This window comes from Pituophis catenifer, unplaced genomic scaffold (genome assembly GCF_029215685.1).
Source record: "Pituophis catenifer annectens isolate HBS135680 unplaced genomic scaffold, rPitCat1.0.hap2 SCAF_5, whole genome shotgun sequence".
Classification (NCBI taxonomy): Eukaryota; Metazoa; Chordata; class Lepidosauria; order Squamata; family Colubridae; genus Pituophis; species Pituophis catenifer.
Window position 1 is genome coordinate 53,047,954 of NW_027256885.1, and position 26,951 is coordinate 53,074,904.

Below are 26,951 nucleotides of genomic sequence, written 5' to 3' on the forward strand. Positions count from 1 at the left end.
CAGCACCGCAGAGCGGACTCATGTGCGCTGCCCATTGCACCACCAGCCGGCAGTCCGGAGCCACCATGCAGCCTTCAGCAGATTCGGACAATGTCCTTCATGCTGGTAAGGCTCAACCAATGAAGGGAGCAAGGTAGTATAAAGTTCTGTTAAGATACGAAAATTGAGCAAGGAGAGACATGACTGTCCAAGCAGACCAAGTCGACAAACTGGAGAACAGCAAGAAGGGCTGGATTTAGCAAATCTGCAGACTCGGTCCTGATTGGCTAACAGTGTTATCCCATGCCTGACTGCCATTCCCACCGAGGAGGAGAATGGCCAACGTTGCGAGACACTGGCTTTGCCTCTAGCTAGGGATGAGAAAGAAATGCACACAGGGCAAGTCTAAAAATTGCAGCAATTTAGGCCTACATCCTTTAAATTACCCATTGCCAGGCACATGCTTCTGTCACTGAATGTCAGGCATGGCTCCTTTCAAATTTCAAGAAAGAATGACCCCGACTCCATTTTCATAGATAAAGGTACTTTTACTGAAAATGAACTGAATGCAGCCAAGGAAAAGCAAGATCTGAGGCATAGGCGCGAAAATCACATATAGAAAGCATCCTCTCAACTGTCCAGCATAAATCATCCAATCCAAAGGTCCTCCAGGGGTCATGTGGAAGCACACGTCTGGCAGTGTCATCATTCTGGAATGCCATGACCGTTGACCTGATATCCACTTCAAAGAAAAGACTGCAGCTAAGATTCACCTTTGTTTCTCCTCCAGCACGCTTCCCTCCCTAGCTTCCTCCTAGCTCCCCCTCCCCGTTACCATGGCAGCTGAGCAAGCAAGCATTGAAAGAGCGGAGGCTGACACTGAAAGCATATATTCTAATCCTCTACAAAATTCCCAGTACTGAATGTTAGGAAACTTAAGAGATAACCAACCCCCGCAAACCCACCCACCCCCATAATTGTTAATTTGATATTTGACATTGGGGTGCCAGGTACTGCTCCAATGGCCACACCTAATAAATAATGTTAGTTTGCAGCAATCCAACCAGCACACAAGTAAAGAATTCAGCAGGATTCATTTATAATATAAACTTCTTTATATACAATACCATACAGCAGAAGCCAGAACTCAGAATCCAGAAGTACAGAATCAATAAGCACAGAAGCACAGAAGTAATATTCACAGAAGCTATATAATACAGAGGCACTTATATATATACAGATCAGTGAACCTAAGCCACGCCCAGGCTCCGAGCCGTCTGGGTCACCGAACAGTCCCCATTGGCTGACCTGTTACCATGTCTATCCCAATTCATGAACTCTCACACAGAAAGACTCTGGAGCCTGGGGAGGGCGAAAAATGGGCCTATCGGGCCCACCGTGCCATCGCATGCCAAAAGTGGGGGGAGCGCTGGGGGGGGTTGCGTGCGCATACGCGGGGAGCTGGAGCACATTGAATTATGGGTATGAGCACACGTGCACACGACACACACACACCCCGCGCTCCCCCCGCTTTTGGCATGCAACAGCAAAAAGGTTAGCCATCACTGGCCTATATACTGAAACTTTAAAAAAGGATAGCAAAAATGATGAAGAAGCTGAAGCAACTTGCCTAATTGAAAATGATACAACCTTGGAGGCCTTCAGTTTAGGAAAATGGCAAACAATGGGAATATAAAAATGTATGGGATGTGGAGACAGCAGATAGACACCGCTTTAATATTTCTGGAATTGGGTTCATATGATTAAAGAGAATTAAGGTAGATTCTCTCGTCCAGCCAAATAACCCATAACCATGTACTTCTTCACACACTGTGCATAGTTAGACAATAAAATCTGCTAACATAAAATGTGGCAAAAGCCATCAGCAAACAGCTTTAAAAGGAGCTAGCCAACTTCACGTAAGATAGGTTACGTTTTATCTATATTTGCTAGTAATGATTAAACATTCAGCCATCCAGTCACTGGAGAGGCAAAGTGGGGTGGCCTTCTCATAGATATCAAGTTTTTACTTTAGAAATAGAATGCAGGATAAAACAAGGCTTTGGCTACCACTGTGGTTTTTCATAATCTTATGATTTATGTTCTTATGCTACTCTTGCTTGTAATCTTGGCAGGATGGCCAGATAAGGATCTCTTCCCTGATAGGTCCAAAGGAATGATATGTATACACATAAATAAAAGGGACATTTGCCTAGTTTATATTCTGGTAGGCCAACAATCAAGGAAACCAGGATTCGACATTTAGTTGGAATTGTTTATGACACGGGTGTCAAACTCAATTTCATTGAGGTCCACATCAGGGTTGTGTTTGACCTCGGGGGGCAGAGGGGGCGTGGCCAGCTTGACGTCACTTGTGTCGGGGGCACCTGTGGTGGCCCGAGTGCTCTGCCAGAGAAAACGGACTTGCAAGCTCCATTTTTGGCTGGGACGGCCTCCTGCAACCCTCTGCCAGAGAAAACTGAGATCGACATGTGGATGTGACCCTCAGCTATTGTTTTCACTGGCAGATGCACCACGGGCCGGTCCTTCGATGTCCTTCGATGTTTCCAGGGCTGCCCCGCAGGCCAGATCTAAGCACCCCATGGGCCTCAAGTTTGACACCCCTGGTTTATGACATTTTGCCTTAACTATGAGAAACACTGATAAGGAAGACATAGGCAAATATAGTCAGGAAACCAAAGAAAACAAACTGGTACATCTCCTATGCAGTGTAAGTTTCCCAACACCTACATGTGGAAGCAGGGCAAGAGAAATAAATGGCTGGAATAAGAAGCAGAAAAATAATATGGGCTTTTATTAAATGCATCAGGATAATCTAAAAATATAGTACCCAGATTTAGTGCCAGAGTCTAAATACAAAGAAAGCATAACATGTGGTATAGAACTGTAAAACTAGTTTGCCTCTTATTCAAAAAAGAATATCAGAACTTAGAGATGGAACGTGGTATCCAAAATCTAATTGTTAGGGTATTTTTTTGGGGGGGTGGAAGAGTCACAGCAAGAACTATGTCAAACTGCAGTGAAAATATAAAATATCCACCCTCCACTCCTTCTGTTTATCTCCTCCTCCATTTCCTCCCTCCCCTTCCCCATTTCTGCCTATTTGACCAAATAGGGAATGATGAAGTCCTTCCCCTGATTCAGTGAGATTGCTGCAAAAAGACTTCTGCTTTGTGAGGGTTTATAACTCTAAATAAATGTAGAAGCCACATCCAGAACTCATCATCTGCATGTGCTCTGTTTTGAACCAGCCCCCAAACTTTGCAGGGAAACCTCTCTTCAGAAAGTGGATCTGGATAATGGAAAACGGAACATTTCTGCAAGGGTGGGGGGAGAAATCCTCCCTCCCCTTTCCTTTACTTGCAAAACTTGCCGCTTTCCCACTTCCCATTTGCTGGCATGTCTCTGGGTGATTTTTCTTCTGGTGAGTTGCCAAGTTGGCCCCATGTCCAGTTGCCAGGGGCAACTTGTTCTGCCCATGCCCACCTGGTGGCGCCCACCTGTCCACGTCCACCCAGCCATGCTGAGTCATCTGCACTGAGCCGGCCCTACTCCTCTGTGCCAACCTGGCCACACCCACCCATCCACGCCCACCTGTCAGCACTCAGACAGCCGCACCCACCCATCCATGCCCCACCCACCCATCCACACCTACCTGGCTGCTGTGAGTCATCCCATTCTGAAAAAGATGAGCACCCTGGTTGAGGTAGATGTTGAAAAAAGGGAAATGCACTGTGCAATCTCATCTCCTTTGCCACCAATGTAAAAGCAGACATTTGACACAGTGCTCCAGCAAACGCTATTTGCATCTGCTTTCTGAGAATCAATACTCCTTAAAAAGCCTTTTTAAAATATATATGCGGGTTCTACAAGGCAGGGGCACATGGAGGGGGAAGAATCTAAATTGCTGGTTGGCTATGTCCTTCTATTAAAAGATGTGCCATGAAAATAGGGGACAGTGAACTGTGGAAAATGTCAATACTTCAGTAAATGCCGAAGTATTATATTGCTTCTTTGTGAGCAGTCAAAGCATACCAGATACATTATCTCAACCATCCTTATAATTCTGTAAGAAAAGTATGACATGAATTACCTAAGATCATTGTACCATTAAATTAAGAGGCTAATTCTGGAAGTTGTAATGCAACACATCAAGGTATCAGATTAAGAAACGCTCTCAAATGTTTACATTAGTGGTTTTCACTTGGCAGTTCATAAACCCTAATCAATTTACCACACAGTGATCTTAGAATAGAATAATAGATTTTTCTGGCTGGCATCGTGGCGATAGATGATTCCTGCCTGCCAAGAGGTCCTACAGGGCCAAAGTCACCCTGGAGGGGTGACAAAGATAGAGGGGACTCTTTGTCGATCATGAGGGGACGGCGGTCTCCTCACTAGATCCAAAGGAACCCTTCTGACCGGTGGCAGAGAAGATGGCCATTACGACCAGACCAAAGCTGTGACAACCGGGACAAGAAGCGTGAAATGGCGATTTGAGAGCAGTGTACCAGATCTTGAATCACTGTATTGAATCATTTGGTACAACAGGGGACATATGCGAGGCTGTTATTTGTGGATTATAGCTCTGCCTTTAACACCATTTTACCCAACAGGTTGTTTTTTAAAATGTCCAATTTGGGTATAAATCAGAGGATTTGTTTGTGGATAAGGGATTTTCTGACAGATAGGCCACAGTCAGTAAGGATGGGATCTCACCATTCCTCTACTCTGATACTAAGCACAGAAGCCCCCCCCCCCGGGTTGTGTGCTAAGCCCTTTCCTTTATTCCTTGTACACACATGACTGCACCCCATTGTATAACACCAACGCAATTATTAAATTTGTGGATGACACAACAGTGGTGGGGTTCATTAATAACAACAATGACTCTGCTTACAGGAAGGAAGTACAAGGGCTGACATTGTGGTGTAATGAAAATAATCTCACACTTAACACCACAAAAACTGCGGATCCCAGATCTGCGCACCTTTCGCCGTGCCTTAAAGACCTTACTATTTCACCAGGCCGGCCTGACCTAATTTTCCCCCTCTTTTATAAAAGATTTTTAAAATTTTAAATATCTTTTAGTATTTTATATATTCAATTTTAAATTGGTTTTAAAAGTTTGGGGTTTTAAATTTGTCGGGGCCAAAATTATTTAATTCGATTTTATTCTATTTTTAAATTTTGTATTGTATGTGTTTTTATTGTTTGGCTGTGCACCGCCCTGAGTCCTTCGGGAGTAGGGCGGTATAGAAATCTAATAAAATGAAAATGAAATGAAATGAAAAACTAAAGAACTTATAATCGACTTCAGGAGGAAGAGAGATGTACATTTACCATTTTACATAAATGGTGAGGAGGTGGAGAGGGTGGGTAGTTTTAAATTTCTGGACATTTATATCTCAAAGTACCTCTCATGGACTATGAATGCTAACGTGCTTGTGAAGAAGGCACAGAAGAGGCTGTACTTCCTGAGAATGCTCAGGAAGATAAATCTGTCTCAGCATCTACTTCTGTCCTACAATCGCAGCACCATTGAGAGTGTCCTGACATACGGCATTCTTGCATGGTATGGGAGCAGCTCTGTAGCAGACAAAAATGCTCTACAGAGAATCATTAAAACTGCCCAGAATATCATCAGACTCCAGCTACCAGCCCTGGACAACATCTTCGAATCTCGCTGTTTGAGAAAGTTGCATAACATTCTCAGAAACTCTTCCCATCCTGCTTACAATCTTTTTGGACTGTTGCCTTCTGGCAGAAGATACAGAACAATTAAAACTTGGACCACATGTTTTCTGAATAGTTTTTATCCCAGAGCTATAATTGCACTCAACAATGAACTAAAGGGCTACCATCAGTGAGCTGTTGGACAGTATTACTTAGTTTGTTGTGTGGATGTTTGGGTGGTTTAGGGGTGGGGAATTGTGGTGGGTGGGAATGTGTTTGGGGATTGTTGTGTGTGTTGGACCTGGTCTTTGGGTGTTAAGTGAATTTCGTTGTATGGGTATACTGTGTATACACGTACAATGACAATAAAGTTGTTCTTCTTCTTGTTGTTATTATTATTATCTGGGTGAGAATCTTCTAATCTCTACCACAGAGACTATCCCCTAAAAAGCTTTTGGAAATTTGGACTCCATAGAGGAGGGAGGAAGGGATTGTTTTCCCTCAAAAAAAAAAAGTGGCGAGTTAGATTCGGAGCCAAATGACAGATCCCAAAAAAAAAAAGAGTCAATTTTAATGGGAAGATATTAAACTAAAACAAAAGGGAAAGACTTGACTGGACATTATAATATTGTGAAAATAACTTAAGAAATGGACAATACTTTCTTCTTCCTTTTTCTATTTGGAATAGTATAGTGAACTTTTAATGAGAACTTTTAAAACTTTACTGTATAAGTGAGAAAAGAGTTAGGGTGACACTTACTGACTGGAAAAGATATTACACAAGTTAATAAATAGAAAAATACAGAGACTATAGAAGCAAGAAGGCATAACAACAACAACAGACTTGGTACTGATAAGAGGACAGTTGCAAAGTTGTTTTGCTTGCTGCTGGGTGATAATGAGTCTATGGAAACGCCAACTCTTTTTACTTTTGTGGATTACAAATACTCTTGATAGAGTGGAACAGCCTGGTATTGTTTTGAGACTAAGTGAAGCGGTTTTTTTTGGTCTGCTGGATATTTTGTATTGAGGCACTGGGGAATTTGGCGGGCCTTTTGGATTACAAATACTTTCCTGGGTTTTTTTTCCAAATATTACCCTGGATTACAAATATTAATTGACAGATGACAAGGATATAGCTGTTGATCTTAAATAAGTCTTCCTTCTACCTTTCTAATAGACTGACTTGTGGATTACAAATATAATTGGCCTTGAGGAAATACTCTGTGACTGAGTGAACTGGAACTTGGTGTTTTCTTTTTGCTCCTTAGCTTCTTGGACCACTGGGGTATTGTGGCTTTGGTGGGCTATCTGGGTTTATTGTCTTTTTCTCTTTTAATAGATTTGATACTAGAGGTTAAGGGAAATGGGTACGATTATAGGATAAGACCATAGGGAAAAGAGAAAAATGACAAGTGTTCCTAACTTAACTAGAATTGGAAAGAAAGCATCTTCTACACCAACGTTGGCTGCTTCTAGTCCATCAAATCAAAGATCAATAGACACTATGATACAACAGGAAAAAAACAAATACATTTCAAAAAGAAATACAAATGGCACTCCAGTCTATCCAGGAGGCCATGGCAAAGAATCATAATGAGATGAAAACCGATATGGGAGAGATGAAGGAACAGATTCATAATATGGATGACAGACTAGGGAACTTTCAGCAAATGATAACAAAAAATGAACAAAGGATCCAGAAAATAGAGGAGAAATCCGAAGAAGCTGAGAAAAAAGTAGATGAAATAAATAAAAAAAATTAACACAAGCGAATAAGGACCTGGAAGAAACAGTGATAATGTTAGAGATGGAAAAGGCGGCTTACCTTCTAAGATTTCAGAACATAGAAGAGGATAAAGAGGAAGACCTCCCAGAAGTGGTAACAGAGTTGTTGGCAAACGCCTCAGAGATTGGAAAACAAGAGATGGATGCAGAGATAGATGAAATATTTAGAATAAATACGAGCTACACACACAGTAACAGAGTTGGAAGGGACCTTGGAGGTCATCTAGTCCAACCCCTGCTCACGCAGGAGACCTGTACTAGGGATTTGAAGAACCGAACTGCCAACCTTTCTGATTGACAAGCTCAGTGTCTTAGCCACTGAGCCACCTAGTCAGGCACGAGGAGACACGAGGCAACACAAACTTCCAAGGGAGGTGCATGTGAGATTTGTTTAAAAATCAACAAGAGATGAAATACTTAAAAAGGCAACAGATGAACCACTGCAATACAGAGGAAAAGAAATTGTGGTCTTGAAACAGATCCCTAGAAGGGTAAGAGATTTACAGAAGCAATATCAATTCTTGACTGTGAAACTGATTAAAAGAGATGTAAACTTTAGATGGCTAGTACCAGAGGGAATACTAGTTAACTGGGATGGTAAAAGACACAGATTGGATTTGTTAGATAAAGCGATAGAATTCTATGATAGCTATTTTAGTACAAATGAGGGACAAGAAGCACAAGGAGAAATGGTATGTGAGACGCGAGAGCAGTGGTGAAATCCTACCGGTTCGCACCAGTTCGGGCGAACCGGTAGTGATAAAAGCTACCGGTTCAGTGAACCAGTAGTAAAAAAAAGCTACCAGTTGGTCCGAACTGGTATTTCCAACAATCAGCTGTGCCGCGCAATTTAAAATCGCTAGAAAGCAGGAAATCCTACTTTCTAGTGAATCTATATCACACGACACAGCTGTTGCCCCCCTCGCTGTTCTACTTACCTTCCCAAGCCTCCTTTTTCCGCACGCAGTGTGCGTTTGGCACGCGCTGCGCATGCACAGGCAGCGAACCGGTGGCAAACCGTGGAGGATTTCACCACTGGGCGAGAGAAACCAATAAGAGCGGAGGGGAGTATACAGCAAGAAGAAAGCGAAATTGAGAAAGCAGAAGAAGAAGGAGCAAGAGCAAAAGACCAAAGACAAATAAGAACAACTAGGAGAATAAGACCTATATACAAGTAAAGGAGATGGAAGAGGAAATCAAGATTTTTCAATCAATATAAATGGACTGAACTCCCCCATGAAAAGGAAAAAAAATTATACACGACTACAAAAATTAAAACTAGATATAATTTTCCTTCAAGAAACTCATAAAAAAAACAACACAGTAAATTATTGGAATGTCCAAAAATTAGGAAACTATATTTTTCATCAGCACAACAAAAGAAAAGAGGGGTAGCTTTAGACATTAAGGAAACAATAAATTCTAAACAGATTTACACAGATGAAGAAGGGAGAATTTTGATGGTGGAGGTAGTTTAGAAGAAGAACACAAAAAAACTGAATTAGAATTACAAAAAGAGCCCCAAAAGAGAAACTTAAAAAATCAAATGGAAATAATAAGACATAAGTTGAATTTAATGGAAAAAGAAGAACTGACACAACAAATTAAAAGAGCAAAACAAAATGTTTTTGAAAACGCTAACAAACCAGGACGATGGCTAGCATATAAACTTAAAAAGGAGAAAGATAAGAAACTGATAAGCAAACTACAAGATGAGAAGGGAACCTTACAGTACCAAAATGAGACTAAAAAGAAAATAATTCAGGAGTTCTATGGGAAACTATACGATCAAGAAAAAATTTGGGAGGAAAAGATAAAGCAATACTTAGAAAAAGCTAAATTACCAAAAATGTCTGAAAACGTGAAAGCAATGTTAAATGAAAGAGTAACGATGATGATGGAACTATCAGAGGTGATAAAAAACAAAAGAATAACAAAACACCAGGACCAGATGGATTACCTGCAGAAGTATATAAATACTTACAGGATACACTAAACTTGTCAATGTTATAATAAGTACTATTAGAAGCTAAGATACCAAATTCGTGGATAGAAGTAAACATTACATTAATCCCAAAAGAAGACTCAGATTTAACACAGATAAAGAACTATAGGCCTATATCACTATTAAATGCTGATTATAAAATATTTGCATCAATAATAGCAGAAAGATTTAAAAAACTCCTGAATTTATCCACCCAGATCAAAATGGATTTTTACCCAAAAGACAAATTAAGAACAATGTAAGACTTATTTTAGACACAGTGGAATATTATGAAGTAGACTCCGAAAAACAAATGACGTTAATCTTTTTAGATGCACAGAAAGCATTTGACAACGTAAATTGGCAATTTATGTTACAACAATTAAGAGTGTATGGACTGTGGCGAGAAGTTTAAACACAATTAAGACGATTTATTCCAAACAAATTGCAAAAGTTATAGTGAATGGAGAATTTTAATATAAAAAAGGCACTTTAATATAAACCAGGCATTAAGAGCCTGGTTTAGCTCTGCAGACTAAAGCACTGTAATTAACATCCAGCTGTCTGCAATTATACCAGTTCGAATCTCCCCAGGCTCAAGGTTGACTCAGCCTTCCATCCTTTCTAAGGTAGGTAAATTGAGGACCCAGTTGTGGGGGCAATAAGCTGACTTTGTATAAATATACAAGAGTATGAAGGCTATTGCTTAACACATTGTAAGCCGCCCTGAGTCTTCGGAGAAGGGCGGCATATAAATCAAATAAAAAAAAAAAAACTAGACAAGGATGTCCGCTTTCCCCATTGCTATTCATATTAACATTGGAAGTGCTAAACAGAAGTATTAGACAAGATCCAGAAATAAAATGTCAGCCTCCACCTTTTTATTGCTTGCTTGCTCGGCTGCCATTGTAACGGGGGGAGCTGTTTGGATGTCTGGGAGTGGGGAAGTGAGCTGGTGGAGAAAAGGGGAGAAAGTTTTCCTCAGCATTTTCTCTGCAGCTGGGAAGAGCGCTGATAACCACTCAAGGTCAACCGTCGTGGCATACCAGGAGGATGGCACCATCGGAAGCTGCACCCCACATGACCCCTGGGGGGATGTGGATTGGATAATCCTGACTGGATGATTGGGGGGAGGGTTTTAAGGATGTTTTCTATATGTGATTTTCGCGCCTATTGCCTCAGACCTTGCTTTTCTTTGGTTGCATTCAGTTCATACTCAGTAAAAGTACCTTTCTCTATGAAAATGGAGTTGGGGTTTTTCTTTCTTGAGTATTGAAAGGAGGCACACCTGACATTAAGCAAGGTCTGCAATTAACAGCCATCCCGGAAAACTACCGTGGGGGCTGACCAAGACAGCGACCAAGAGCAGATGGGAGCTGCGACTTCCCCGTCACACCCCGGCTGGGAGGCTTTGGAGTGGATGGCTGATTTACAGCTGGAGGAAAAGCCGGAGAGAGCCAAATGGTCGCTGGGCATGGGGAGGTTACCAGATCTGGAGAAGACCCCCCAAGGAGTAACAACTACCAGATGCTGAGGAGGAGATGCTGCCTGGCAGCAAGAGCAGAAAGAAAATCTTCTGATCACCCAGGTTTTGCAACTACTGAGAGGCTGCTGAGAGTCGTAGAGCCCGTGAAAGGTATGGATTGCCTGCCATGGGGGAGGATGAACGCCCCAGGGGTGAAACGGAGGCTGCTGCTTGTGTGGAAGAGAGAGCCCAAGCCCGGAAAGAGACAGCTCAGGCCTCCGGAACTCAAGCGGCTGCTGCGGTCCAGGGCCCCCCTGCTGGGCATGCCACGGAGGTGAAAGCCCCAAATTCCCTTACTATCAGTGAGATACGGGGGAGGTCCGAAAGGACTGGGATTCTTTTTAACCCAAGTGTGGAACCACATGCAGGACTGGGGGGAGGATTTCCCCTCAGATGCCGCACGCGTGAGGTGCATTACCAGGGCCCTGGAGGGGGTGGCAGCTGAGTGGATGGTGGGACTCCATAATGAAGATTCCCCTCTGATGAGGAATTATGACCAGTTCATGGAAGCCCTCAGAACGCGCTTTGAGGACCCGTTAGCCGAACGAAGGGTGAGAATTAGAATGAAGTCCATACATCAAGGGCGGAGATTGGTGGCAGAATACACCTAGGAGGTCCGCGAGTTGGCACCCTACATGAGAGGGTGGTCAGAAGTAGCCCTGCTGGAGAGCTATAAAGATGGACTAAATGTGGATGTCTACAAGGATTGCTGCTCCCGAGGGGCCCCTAGGGATCTGCAGAGTTGGTACGTGCTGGCCGCTGACATGGAGATCGACTTGGCCAGAGATCGTTTCCGCGGTGGGCGCACCTGAAGCCAACCACCCTCCTCATTCCACAAGGCGGCTCCAAAGGCTGCAGTGGGACCAGCAGGCTCCAAGGCCAAATCCTCCACGTGTTTCAGATGTGGAAAGGAGGGGCACCGAGCGGCTGAATGTTTCTCTAAGCCTGGACCCAAGGCAACCCCTAGTGGAGGGAAGAGAGCTGACAAAACGCCCGTGAAATCCCACGAAGCCGACCTAAAAGGGGTAGAAGTTGTTGAGTTCGCTCCCCTGAACCAGGGTGAGTTGGGAACTCCGACCCTCGCCGACAGCGAAACCGAAACCGATTCCGACGAGGACCTCCTGGTAAGTCAGAATGGGGGACCCATGACCATCCCAGTAGAACTAAAAGTACTGTCAGTCTCCGCTTTGACTGCTTCAGCTGCCATAAGAAATGGGGGGGGAACAGTTAGAGGGGCGAGGGGGGGAAGGACTCAGGAGGAGTCTTTTCAAGTAACGAAACTAATTCTCCAAAGGAGCCGTCAGACCAACCGTCATTACATTCCTGATGGATGATGTTGCCAGACGTGATTCCACCTGACCTTTGGGAGACCTTTGGATTGGATGATGGACGATGGACAAGGGGGGGGAGATGCTTTCTAGATGCAATTTCGCGCGTTTTGCTTAGTTCCAGCTTTACCTGGGTTGCGATCGCTTCATTTTCAGTAAAAGTACTAATCTCTATAAAAATGGAGTTTGGGTCATTCTTTCCTGGATTTTGAAGGAAGCATACCTGACAATAAGCTGGAACTCACTCCAGTCATCCCGGACAAAAACCGAGGGGACTGTAAATCCAAATTATGTCAGATCAAGAGAGTGACGGAGACCAGATGGGGGCAGAGGGTTCCACAGCAGCCGCCCTCCAAGCGGAGAGAGAGAATGCGGAATGGTTGGAAAAACTCCGGCTGGACTCTGAAGAAGCCAGATGGTCGAAAGGAGTAGGAAGATTGCCAGACTGGGGGGGGACCCCCCGGGGAGTAACCAGCTCCCGACCTCGTAAGAAAGAGGCAGTCTGGCTGCAGGAACAAAAGGAAAGCTTCATGCTGGCACAAGCCTTGCAACTTCTCTGTGAGGTGGAAGAGAGCAAGAAAAGCCGGGAAAGCCGTGAGTCTTTTGGGTTCCCTGTGGAGAAGGGAGGAGAAGGCCCCAGGGGGGAGCCAGAAGAGACAGCCTGTGGGGGAGAGGAAGAAGCTGAGGAAGGAACATCCCAGGCTTCGGCAGCTCAAGGGAGGGATGCAGCCGGCCAGGGACCACCAGCCTTGCAGCCCCCCCCCCCCCCCGCAGACGTAAAAAGCCAAAAATTCCCCCCCTACCTGGGAAATATGATGGAAATCCGAAGACCTTGGGGTTTTTCCTGACCCAAGTGTGGAACCACATGCAGGACTGGGGGGAAGACTACGTATCAGATGCCGCCCGAGTGAGAAGTGTAACGAACTCCTTAGAGGGATTAGCAGCTGAATGGATGGTGGTCCTCCACAATAATAACTCCCCCTTACTGAGAAATTACCACCAGTTCATGGGGGCCCTTAGGAGGCGGTTTAAAGACCACTTAGCTGAACGAAAGGCGAGACTCAGGATGAAGGACATCCAGCAGGGCCGAAGGCCTGTGGCAGAGTATATCCAAGAGTTTCGCGAGCTGGCACCCTATATGACAGGGTGGTCAGAAATGGCTCTGTTGGAGAGCTTCAAAGATGGGCTGAATGAAGAGATATACCGAGACTGTAGAAGTATGGGGCCTCCTGAAGACTTGCAGAGTTGGTACATAGTAGCTGAGGATGTGGAGATCGAACTGGCCCGAAGCCGACTCCGAGGAGGGTGTACAGGGGACCAGTCATCTTCTTTCCACCGTAAAGGAGCACCAAAAATGACTGGGGGAAGGGCCGAATTCAAACCCAAATCAAAGCCCTTCACCTGTTTCAAATGTGGGAAGGAAGGACACCGGGCTGCTGAATGCTTCTCCAAGCCACTGCCAAAAGCTACTGGCTCCGGGGCCAAGAAGGGCGACAAAATATCCGCCAAGACCCGTGGCACTGCCCTGAAAGGAGAAGTCGTTGAGTTCGCTCCCCGAAACCAGGGTGAGCTGGGAACTCCGACCAATGGCGACGACAGCGAGACGGACTCTGATTCCGACACTGATGATCGGGTGAGTCACATGGAAGACCCCCTGCTCATCCCCGTAGAAGTAAGGGTGCCATCCACAGGGACCCGTGCCCAAATATTAGCCCTGTTAGACTCGGGGTGCACCAGGTGCATAATTAGCCCCAAGGTGGTGGAGGAAATGGGACTGAGACTAAAAACGTTAAAAAGACCCATTGCGTTCTGTCAGTTAGACAGATCGATTGCAGGAGGGGGCCCAGCCAGTTTTTTGACCGAACCCCTTGAATTGCAGTTGGGAGATCATGTAGAGAATCTCAGATTTATTGTGGCCCCTGGCATGGAGAGACCCCTCATACTTGGACTGCCCTGGCTTCGTAAATGGAACCCACGGGTAAATTGGAAGACGGGGGTCCTGCGCATCCGCACTGCAAAACCGATTTCAGAGAGGGAAGGCTCACCCCTGAAGGACGATATAAAACCAGAAAGAGCGGAAGTGGCCATAGACCATATTGAGGGGCAGGAGAAGATTCCATAGGAGTATTGGGATCTCTGGGAAGTTTTTAGCGAAAAGGCCTCGGACGCGCTGCCTCCCCACCGGGCTACCGACTGCACCATTGAAATACTCCCCGGGGTGAAGCTTCCCAAACCAAAAATCTACCCCATGACCCCTCGAGAATTAGGGGAATTGTGAAATTTTATTGACAAAAATCTTGAACGGGGGTTCATCGAATGAGCCAAGCCTAAGGTGGCAGCGCCAGTGAAGTTCCGCGAAAAGAAAGATGGCTCCTTTCATTTGGTGGTCAATTATAGAAATATCAATGCCATTTGCGTGGAAAATGTGTACCCCCTCCCACTCATGAAGGACATGTTAACCCAGTTAGGGAAGGGAAAAGTCTTCACCAAACTCGATTTAAGAGAGGCATACTACCGAGTGAGAATTAAAGAGGGGGATGAATGGAAAACAGCATTTAATTGCCCACTGGGATGTTTCCAGTTCAGAGTGCTCCCTTTTGGCTTACAGGGAGCCTCTGCTGTATTCATGCAATTGATCAACAAAGTATTGCATGAGCACCTGTATAAGGGGGTGCTGGTCTACTTGGATGACATTCTTATCTATTCTGAGAACATGGCCGACCATGTGAAATTGGTGCGAACTGTCCTGAAAAAACTCAGGGCTGCTGAACTATATGCCAAACTTTCTAAATGTGAATTCCACCAAGACAAAATCGACTATCTTGGATATCGAATATCGCATGAGGGAATAGAGATGGACCCTGAGAAGGTCTGAGCAGTATTGGAATGGGCCACGCCACGCACCCGCAAACAACTACAGAGTTTCTTGGGGTTTGTTAACTTTTATAGACAGTTTATCCCCTCGTTTGCAAAAATCGCACTGCCAATTACAGATCTTCTAAAAACAAAAGGTGAAGTAGAACCCAGAACCTCGAAACCACTTGAATGGACTATGGAGTGTCAAGCCGCATTCGAAAAATTGAAACGGCTGTTTGCGGCTGAACCAGTACTCAAACACCCAGACATGGAACAGCCTTTTGTAGTACAGGCTGACGCGAGCGACGTAGCTGTGGGAGCAATACTCTTGCAAAAGAGTGCAGAAGGAGAACTACAACCTTGTGCCTACACGTCCCGTAAACTATCAGAAACGGAGAGGAGATGGGCCATATGGGAGAAGGAGGCTTTCGCAGTGAGGTGGGCGCTGTTAACATGGAGACAATTTTTAGAAGGAGCGAAGCACCCTTTCGAAGTTTGGACTGATCACAAAAATTTGGAGGCATTAAAAACACCACGTAAATTGTCCCCAAAGCAAGCTTGTTGGGCCCAACATTTCAATTGTTTCAATTTCACTCTACGCTACCTTCCTGGTGGGAAGAACTTCATAGCAGATGCACTTTCCAGATTGCCTCAGTACAACAGCATCAAAAAGGAAGTGGTTCAGCCTATTATCCCTTCGACACAATTGGCAGTACCAGTTACTACCAGAGCACAGGCAAAAGCCGAGCCAGAACTCTCGGGAGATTTGCTTCAAAAATTACGAGAAGCTCTGGAAACTGGCGAGTGGTTTAAGAACCACTCAAATGAGTGTACACTCCGTGATGGATTAGCTTGGATTGGGGCGAAATTGTATGTTCCGGTCAAGTTAAGAGTAACAGTATTGCAATATGCCCATGACGCCAAGGCAGCAGGACACTTTGCATTTGTTAAAACTCTACATCTTGTTAAGAGACAGTTTTGGTGGCCTGCACTCAAGAAGGACATAGAGGCATATGTGGCTAGCTGTCCAGTGTGTGCCTCGGCTAAAAGACCTCCAGGGAAGCCACCTGGATTACTTCAGAGTGTGGCTAGACCGAATGCCCCGTGGAAGGAAATATCCATGGATTTTATTGTGGACCTACCAGAGAGTGAAGGGTGCACTGTCATTTGGGTGGTGACGGATTTGTTTTCCAAACAAGTGCATTTCATCCCTTGTTCAAAGATCCCTTCAGCAAAAACCCTTGCAAAACTGTTTATTCGTCAGATTTACCGACTACATGGAGCTCCAAAAAGAATAATCTCGGACAGGGGTGTACAGTTTACTTCCAGCTTCTGGAAGGAGTTTTTGAAGTTGATAGGCTCCGCCCAGGGACTAAGTTCCAGTCACCACCCTCAAACAAATGGGGCGTGTGAAAGGACCAATGAGGTTTTAGAACAATACCTGAGATGTTACGTAAATTACCAGCAAGACAATCGGGTGGACTTATTGCCATTTGCAGAAGTGGCATATAATAATTCCATACACAGTAGCACCGGGTTCACTCCATTTAAGGTTGCATCGGGCCAAGATTTCGTACCGATCCCCGAGCTACCACAAGATGACCCCCAGAACCCATCCTTGGTGGACTGGATTGAACAATTAAAGAGCACTTGGGCAGTAACTCAAAAAGCATTAGATGAGGCACACCGAGCCCATAAGGCGCAGGCCGATAAGAAAAGGTCCCCAGCACACGTCTATAAAGTGGGTGATAAAGTCTACCTCTCTACTAAGTACTTACAGACTTCCCAAAAGTCAAAAAAGCTTGGTCCCAAGTATGTGGGTCCATTTCATGTGATTAGATTGATTAATCCAGTAACAGTTGAATTAGAGTTGCCAAAAACGTTGAGACGTATACACCCTGTATTTCATGTTAGTTTGTTAAAACCTGAACACTCGTCTCCGCTAAGGCCGAACCAAAGCTCCCCTCCAGTTCCCATACTCATAGAGGGGGAGCAACATTTTGAAGTTAAGGAAATCTTAGACTCTAGGAAACACCATGGTAAAGTGCAATATCTGGTGGCCTGGAAACATTTCCCTTTGTCTCAAGCTGAATGGGTGAATAAACGGGATGTCCAGGCCCCAAAGAAAGTACAGCAATTCTATACCAAATACCCAGATAAACCTTAATTCCTGTATATATTTTGTTTTCTCTTTCCCTTTCTTCCTTCTATTCTAGGACTAACGTCTCTTCTGCAGAGGGGGCCGAATGTCAGCCTCCGCTTTGACTGCTTCAGCTGCCATAAGAAACGGGGGGGGGGGGGGAAACATTTAGAGGGGCGAAGGGGGGGGAAGGACGCAGGAGGAGTCTTTTCAAGAAACGAAACCAATTCTCCAAAGGAGCCGTCAGACCAACCGTCATTACATTCCTGATGGATGACGTTGCCAGACGTGATTCCACCTGACCTTTGGGAGACCTTTGGATTGGATGATGGACGATGGACATCGTTTGGGTCCTTCTTTCCCGCCCCGGTGCTATTCTGGGAGAAGGAGGATGGGTCTTATCGCCTGGTGGTTGACTATCGGAACCTGGACGCAATCTGCGTAGAAAACATCTACCCCCTGCCCCTCATGAAGGACATGCTAGCCCACCTGGGCAAAGGAAAAATTTTTACTAAGCTGGACTTGCGGGAGGCGTATTATAGAGTTCGGATTAAAGAAGGTGATGAATGGAAAACTGCCTTCAACTGCCCGCTGGGATGTTTCCAGTTTAGGGTGCTCCCTTTCGGACTGCAAAGAGCCCCTACAGTGTTCATGCAACTGATCAATGAAGTACTGCACGAACACCTTTACAAGGGGGTGCTGGTCTACCTTGATGACATTCTTATTTACACCGAGACCATGGACGACCACGTAAAACTGGTGAGAGCCGTCCTGAAAAAACTTAGAGCTGCTGAGCTGTATGCTAAGCTATCAAAATGCAAATTCCACCAGACTAAAATTGACTATCTGGGGTACCGCATTTCGCATGAGGGGATAGAAATGGATCCAGAAAAGGTCTGGGCCGTGTTGGAATGGGCTCCCCCACGCACCTGCAAACAACTACAAAGTTTCCTGGGTTTTGCTAATTTCTATCGACAGTTCATCCCCTCGTTCGCAAAAATTGCCTTACCAATTTCTAACCTTCTGAAAACAAAAGGAGAGGAGAGGCCAAAACCCTCTCGGCCTCTCGAGTGGACTATGGACTGTCAGGCAGCTTTTGAGAAACTGAAACGACTGTTTGCTGCCGAACTGGTCCTTAAACATCCTGACATGGAAGCCCCGTTTGTTGTTCAGGCCGACGCCAGCGATGTGGCCGTTGGGGCGGTGTTACTCCAAGCAAATGCCGAGGGGAATTTGCAACCCTGCACCTATACCTCTCGGAAATTATCGGAGACCGAGAGGAGGTGGGCCATCTGGGAAAAGGAGGCTTTTGCTGTTCATTGGGTGCTGTTAACGTGGAGGCATTTCCTGCAAGGGGCAAAGCACCCCTTTGAAGTGTGGACTGATCACAAAAAATTAGAGGCTTTAAAAACGCCACGAAAACTGTCGCCTAAGCAAGTCCGCTGGGCCCAACACTTTAACCGATTTAATTTCTCCCTGCGCTACCTTCCTGGAGGAAAGAACTTTATGGCAGATGCCCTCTTGAGACTGCCTCAATACAATTGCGTTCAAGAGGAAGTAATTCGTCCGGTTATCCCCTCGAAACAGCTGGCGGCACCAGTGGTTACCAGAGCCCAGGAAAAAGTAGATCTAACCTTGTCCGGCGACTTGAGCAAGCAGTTGAAAGAAGCACTAAAAACTGACAAGTGGTTTTTAGCCCACTCCAATGAGTGTACACTTCGGGAGGGTCTCGCCTGGGTGGGAGCCAAACTGTTATGTCCCCGCCAGCCTGAGGGGGACAGTATTACAATACGCCCATGATGCTAAAATCGCTGGGCATTTTGGCTTCGTGAAGACATTACATTTAGTTAAACAACAATTCTGGTGGCCGGCACTGAAGAAAGACATAGAAGCCTACGTGGCAAGCTGCCCCATATGTGCTTCAGCAAAGAAGCCTCCTGGGAAACCACCTGGGTTGCTTCAGAGTGTAGCCAGGCCGGGAGCCCCAAGGAAGGAGATCTCCATGGATTTTGTGGTTGAGTTGCCCGAAAGTGGAGGGAATACAGTCATTTGGGTGATTAATGATTTGTTTTCTAAACAAGTGCATTTTATCCCATGTCCCAAGATCCCTTCGGCTAAAAGTCTGGCTAAATTGTTTGTCCAACATGTGTACAGACTACACGGGGCTCCAGAGCGAATAATCTCAGACAGAGGGGTCCAGTTCACCTCCCACTTTTGGAAGGAGTTCCTGGGGTTGTTAGGCTCCGCCCAGGGGTTAAGCTCCACCCACCACCCTCAGACCAATGGGGCTTGTGAAAGAACTAGCTCTGTGTTGGAACAATACCTTAGATGTTATATAAATTATCAGCAAGATAACTGGGCAGACTTGTTGCTGTTTGCAGAGGTTGCCTATAACAACTCTATACACAGCAGTACTGGGTTTACCCCCTTTAAGGTAGCCTCCGGCCAAGACTTTGTGCCCATCCTGGAGTTACCTCAGGAAAACCCACAGATACCTTCTTTGGCTGAATGGATTGAACAGCTACGTGGTACTTGGTCCGTAACACATAAGGCCCTGGACGAGGCTCACCAAGCTCATAAAGTTCAAGCTGATAAGAAAAGACTTCAGGGTAGGGATTATAAGGTAGGAGATAGGGTTTTCCTTTCCACCAAGTACTTGCAAACTACCCAAAAGTCAAAAAAACTTGGGCCCAAATACATGGGTCCTTTCCCTATTGTACGCATAGTTAACCCAGTTACGATGCAATTAGAGCTGCCTAAAACCTTGCAAAGGATTCATCTGGTGTTTCATGTTAGTTTGCTGAAACCAGAGCATTCGTCCCCTTTGGGTCTGGACCAAGAACCTCCTCCTGTCCCCATACTCATTGAAGGGGAACAGCATTTTGAAGTCAAAGAAATATTGGATTCGAGGAAACATCGCAGTAAGGTGCAGTACTTGGTGGCCTGGAAACATGTCCCTTTAGCTCAGTCTGAATGGGTAAATAAGCGAGATGTTAGGGCTCCGAAGCAGTTGCAATTATTTTATTCCAAATATCCTGATAAACCTTAATCTTGGAGCTGTACTCATGTTCCTGGTTATGTAATTATCTATTTTCCCTTATTCTGTTTTTCTTGTAGGAATAATGTCTCTTCTGCAGGAGGGCTGAATGTCAGCCTCCACCTTTTTATTGCTTGCTTGCTTGCTCGGCTGCCATTGTAACGGGGGGAGCTGTTTGGATGTCTGGGAGGGGGGAAGTGAGCTGGTGGAGAAAAGGGGAGAAAGTTTTCCTCAGCATTTTCTCTGCAGCTGGGAAGAGCGCTGATAACCACTCAAGGTCAACCGTCGTGGCATACCAGGAGGATGGCACCATCGGAAGCTGCACCCCACATGACCCCTGGGGGGATGTGGATTGGATAATCCTGACTGGACGATTGGGGGGAGGGTTTTAAGGATGCTTTCTATATGTGATTTTCGCGCCTATTGCCTCAGACCTTGCTTTTCTTTGGTTGCATTCAGTTCATACTCAGTAAAAGTACCTTTCTCTATGAAAATGGAGTTGGGGTTTTTCTTTCTTGAGTATTGAAAGGAGGCACACCTGACAGTATGGAAATAAAAAGAGAAAAATATAAACTACAAGCATTTGCAGATGACCTGGTATTTATTTTAGAAGAACCATTGGAAACTGGCCCCAAGCTAATGGAAAAAATAGAGGAATATAGAGCAGTTGCAGGATTGAGAATAAACAAAGAAAAAACCAAAATATTAGCTAAAAACCTTACAGACAAACAGAAAAATGAATTGACAAAGAAGGTAGACCTTCAGGTATTTAAGAAAGTAAAATACTTGGGAAGTTACTTAACAGCCAGATGCGCAACAATTAAAGAAGATAACTATATAAGGTTAATGCAACAAATTAAATTGGACTTGGAGAATTGGGAAAAACCTACAGCTGTCAATGGTAGGAAGAATAGCAAGTATAAAAATGAATATCCTGCCAAAGCTACTCTTTTTATTTCAAACGATTCCTATAAAACTAGAGAAAAAATACTTTGATGAATTAAATAAAATAATTTTGAAATATGTTTGGCAAGGAAAAAGAGCAAGAATAAGATTGAAAATGCTGCAAGAATAAAAAAACAATGGGGGCTTTGGGCTGCTGGATTGGGAGCTTTATTACCAGGCTTCTGCATTAACTTGGGTGAAACAATGGATAAATCTCAGAAATAGAAGACTGTTATTGCTGGAGGGACATGATCTTCAATTGGGATGGCATGCATTTCTGTGGTATGAAAAGAATAAAATACATAGACATTTTCAAAGACACTATGTAAGGAATGCTCTACTCGTACTATGGGAAAAAGTTATGTTGTGGCCCCGCCCTCTGAGCCTATCCCATCGGAGGAAGAAAGCTCCAAGCATGAGGAAGAGGAGTCAGCCAGGCCTCCCTCTCCAGGCCCCTCCCCTCTGGCACTGTCTCAGGTGCCGGCCGAGGGAGAGGAGATTAGCCGGGAAACAGGTGTCTCGGATGAGAGTGAAGGAGAGACATCATTCCTGGACGCACGCCACCGAAGGCGTGATAAACGATTGCAGCAGCTCAGGAGGCGTGCTAGGGATTAGAACTGAGTCACTGGACCACACCCCCGAGACTATATAATAGAGGGTGGTGGCCAGTGATCCCTGTGACGAACAAAAATAAACCTTGGATAGTCACTAAAGCATCGTCCGAAACTGCGGAGAGGAATATTATTTTCTGTTGGACTCTTGTACGCTGAGTATATTATCTTTCTGTTTCTGTGGAAATAAAAGCACTTGGCAGACGGTGTGTATATCGCTGCCAAGTTGGAGATAAAGACCTGGGTGTGTGCCAAGTGCTTCCTTAACCCTCGGCTGGCTGTGTTTGTGTGTGTGTGTGGACGGGGACAGATCAAGTTAAAGCAAAAAATTACATGGAAATACCAGTCTGGCTTTCCACAATGGAAGCACTGATACATCTGAATGTTGTAAACTTGGAAAAAATTGTAACATATAAAGATATTCTGAATGAGAAAGGGGAACTTAAAAGTAAACAGGAATTACAAAACCAAGGGGTGGACCTAGCATGGTGGCCACATTTGCAAATACAGTTGAGATACGAGAAAGATGCAAAGACATATGGTTTCTATAAAGCACCCATAACACTTGATCGGATACTACTAGCAACAGATGAAAAATTAATAAAGAAAATATATAGCTATTTATTAAGTCTTAAAAATGGAAGATGAACAAGTGAAAGAAACAATGATAGTATGGGCAAAAAACTTTGGATATACTATAGAATTAGATAAATGGCAAAAACTTTGGGATAGAAATTATAAATTGACAATGGCAACTACCTACAAGGAAAACCTGTATAAAATGTTTTACAGGTGGCATTTGCCACCAGCAAGACTAGCAAAGATGTTTAAAGACATGTCCGCCAAATGTTGGAAATGCAATCAAATACCAGGTTCATACTATCATATGTGGTGGATATGCCCAAAGGCAAAAAAAAAAAATAAAAAAAAATTGGACGAAAATACATACATGGTTAGAGAAAATGATAAAGCAACATATAGATTTAAAGCCAGAAATATTTTTGTTAGGTATATTACCAGAAAAATATGACAAAGGGAACATATATTTAATACTACATGTTTTGATGGCAGCAAGAATTGTTATTTGCGCAATACTGGAAAAATGAGGAAACTCCTACAGATGAAAATATAATTTTAAAAATATTAGATTGTGCAGAAATGGGTAGGTTAACATTAAAGATAAAGGATAAAGAAGATACAGAATATTTTTTAACATGGGATTTGTTTTACCAATGGTTAGATAATAGAGCTAGAAATTAGAAGTTGGAAGAACATCACTATATGCAAGTAAATAATATTATTACTATTATTATAACTAAATTGACCCAGACAGTACACTGTTTACTAAGCACTTATGTATGTTAAAGGAAAATGCACAAATTAAAAAAAAAAGAATGCTAATAATAGAGTTGGAAGGGACCATGAAGGTCTTATAGTCCAACCCCTTGCTCGAGCAGGAGACTATATCATTTCAGATAAATGGTTGTTCAGTCTCTTTTTGAAAGCCTCCAGTGATGGAGCACCCACAACTTCTGAAGGCAAGCTGTTCCATTGGTTGATTGGTCTCACTGTTAGGAAATTTCTTAGTTCTCGGTTGCTTCTCTCCTTGGTTAGTTTCCATCCATTGTGTTTCGTCTTGCCTTTGGGTGCTTTGGAAAATAGTCTGACTCCCTCATCTTTGTAGGAGCCCTTCAAATATTGGAACATTGCTATCATGTCACTGCTATCATGGGGCTTAGGAACTGCCAAGTGAAAGCCACTGATGTAAACCTTAGAGCAGTGATGGCTAACCTTTTTGCCACTGCGTGCCAGGAAGGGGGGAGGGGGGCACGCACACGTGCCCACACCCATAATTCTATGCGCCCCACCCTGGGACTGGAAGTTGGCAAATGGGCCATTTTCGGCCTCCGGAGGACCTCCAGGGGGGTGGGGAAGGTCGTTTTCACCCTCCCCAGACTCCTAGAGAGGCTTTGGAGGCTGGGGACAGCAAAAAACGGGCCTTCCGGTCCCACTGTAAGTTGGCAAACGGGCTGTTTTCGGCCTCCGGAGGACCTCCAGGGGGGTGGGGAAGGCTGTTTTCACCCTCCCCAGACTCCTAGAGAGGCTTTGGAGGCTGGGGACAGCAAAAAACGGGCCTTCCGGTCCCACCGTAAGTTGGCAAACGGGCCATTTCTGGCCTATGGAGGGCCTCTGGGGGGGTGGGGAAGGCCGTTTTCGCCCTCCCCAGACTCCTACAAAAGCTCTAGAGCCAGGTGAGAGAGAAAAACGGGCCTTCCCCACCACCCCCCGGAGGCAGGAAACAACCTGTTTCCCTACTTCTGGTGGGCCCAGAAGGCCCGAAAATCAGCTGGCCGGCGCACACATGCGCTCCGGAGCTGAGCTCACGTGCCCACTGATAGGGCTACATGTACCACCTGTGGCACACGTGCCATAGGATCGCCATCATGGCCTTAGAGAGTCTTTCCTAATCGGATACCTGATACCAATTCCTTTTTTTTATTTACTGGAACAGGGGTAGAGAAAGATTTGGATGTGAAAGAGAGAGAAGGGAAAAAATAAAGAGAATAACAGACCACAAAGAGAAGTCAGTATAAAGAAAGCATGGTGGCTGGGTTCATAGAAAAATAGGGTAGTTTGTGACCCAACATATTGTATGAACACAGCAACTGGTTTAGAGTTTACTATACAATGTGAATCCCCCAGCATATGAGATGAAAAAGAAAAGTAAAAAAATAAAAATAAAAATAAAAATATATCAATGACTGGGTTTACATGCTACACCTTAAACTCAGATGAAAAGCACACCATCTCTATTCTCACAGAGTATGCGGCAGCCAGGGGCTTCCCATTTTGACACCCCACACCTTGGCTCTGGCCCAAAGGCCGAACGGCTCATTCGGCTGTGGTGGTGGGCATGGCAGGCTCCCCGTGGGGTGGGGTGGAGAGTGGAGAGGAGAGTTATGAGTGGAGTGGGGAGAGGAGTGGAGTGGAAAAATCAGTTGTGGTTTCTGAAAAGGTTTTGTCAAAGGCACCACTATAACACTGTGAATAAACAAGAATTCAACCACAAAATATACAGTATGTATTCCAGTTTCTTAAACAAGAATCACCCAAGGTATGAGAATTTCAGTGAACAGAACTGATTAAAATTTCTATTCATCTGGAGATCAGTGTTGTTAAAAGATTTTAAAAATGCGGCTGATTTTTAATGAACCATAAGAGGAATTTCCTTGATTACTGTAGTGAAATTATAATTAAGTCCACCTAATTTCATGAAACTACAGCTGACTTTTCCAATACTTAATAAAAAGAAACCTTTTGGGATTTTGCATTAGTAACTACACATATTTTTTTTAAAGCAAATGACAGGTACATGGATTATTGATTTAGATGGAGACCCCAGGCAAGGGATCTGTCAGCTGGATCTCCAGCATGGGTTTTTCCTTTGATGCATGCTTGCTATCCGCTGCAATAGTAACAGGGAGGGGGGGGCATTGTCATGGATAAATGCCTTGCCTCTGATCCAGAGCTAGAAGCAGGGGGGCTGGGCAAGCCAGCCCCCAAGGTCCACCCTAGCCCAATAACCCCTCCTTACCTTAGCCACGCCCCGGGGGTACTTAAGGGTCAGCCATGCGGTCCTGCTTCAGTTCCAGACTTGTACCTGTAACAATAAGATGTATAATTAATAAAAAGTAATTGATTTAATAAGAACCTGACTATGGAGTTATTGGGCACGATCCTCGAACACAATTAACAATATGGTAGCAGAGGATGGTTCGATAGCCCAATCCTGATACTCCACAGCATGCAAGGAACCACAACAGACAGGGTGAATACCAGAGCATTCACCAAGAAGATGGCAGAACGACCTGCCCAACCCGAAACCACGCAAGGAGAGGCACCCGAGACGAGCGGCCTACTCCACCACCCATCCACCCCAGCCAGGAGCAACGAGGGGTGGACGAAACACGAAACCTCAAAGGAAGAGATGCACGACCTAAAAGGAAAACTCCTCGAGCTGATAGATTCGTCGCAAAGCAACAACGACCTCATCGCGGAACTCCGAAGCCTGATCAAAGGCTGCGAAGCAGCGAGTGAGGAAGATGAGGACGAATCCGATTACAGCGAAGGAGACCCGGTAAGGGAAGATTTCCCCCACCAAAAACCTACCGCAAAGGCCGAAGGAGACTTCGCGCCCTTTTCACGGTGGCCATCTTGGGAGACGGCGTCATCAAAGATGGCCGACCATCCACCAATAGACTCCCGAGATTTAAATCCCATGGCGGGAATCGGGGCCTACTCAAAAACTACCGACCAAAAATACCACAAAAAACACAAAAGCCCAAAATCCAAACCTACAGACTCGCCTACCGAGCCCGAGGTCAATAAAGCCATCGAACTAATCGCCGCGGCCCTAGGGGACAAGATGAAAATACCGACCGTACACCCCGGTGCCAGGCCAAAAAGCAAAAGGGACCCCAGCGCGACGAGGGCCGGCACCGACGCCCACCCTGGGAAGGCAGCCACCATCGCGTGGACCCAGGACCACCCAGAGCCCCTAAAGAACCTACCCACAAAAATGGGACACCAAGGGCGATGGGACTACTCACCGGACCGACGACCGGGACCAGATCCGTGGACCGCGAGGCCATCCACAGGCAGGGGACGCCCATCGGCGGGCAGGGGGCTCGGCCCGACACCCACAGGCGGCATCCGCACGAGACCGGGCCACCCGGGACCATTCGCGGCCCCAACGGGACTCCCAGCGTCCACCGGCGATCCTCACCGCTTCCCGAGGCTCCAGGCGACGATCCGCGACGATCCCGAGCAGGCAAGGCCAACCGGAGAGGAACTGAAGGCCCATCCGGAAGATTGGGGCCTTCACCCGGGAGCAGCATGGACGAGCTCCTCACTCCACGGCGACTGGGGAGAAATGAACCTCACGCATGCGCAGCACGCCCCTGTAAGAGAAACGGAACAGGACATAGAGCTACACCGACGCAGACACATAGAGACAAGTCAGTTCAGACTTGCCACAGTCGTTCCTCTGCCTTATTGCGA

The 26,951-nt window shown here is 45.3% G+C and overlaps 1 long non-coding RNA gene across 1 annotated transcript in view; it reads right to left on the minus strand.

Moving 5' to 3' along the window:
* Positions 1-26,623, minus strand: part of LOC139317344 (uncharacterized) — a 219,907-nt gene extending 193,284 nt beyond the window's left edge. Inside the window, exons 1-2 of the long non-coding RNA XR_011600451.1 lie at positions 26,501-26,623; positions 25,486-25,551 (exon numbers count right to left, since the gene is read on the minus strand). This is a non-coding gene — a long non-coding RNA (uncharacterized lncRNA). The remainder of the gene's footprint in view (positions 1-25,485; positions 25,552-26,500) is intronic.
* Between the last annotated feature and the right edge of the window lie 328 nt (positions 26,624-26,951).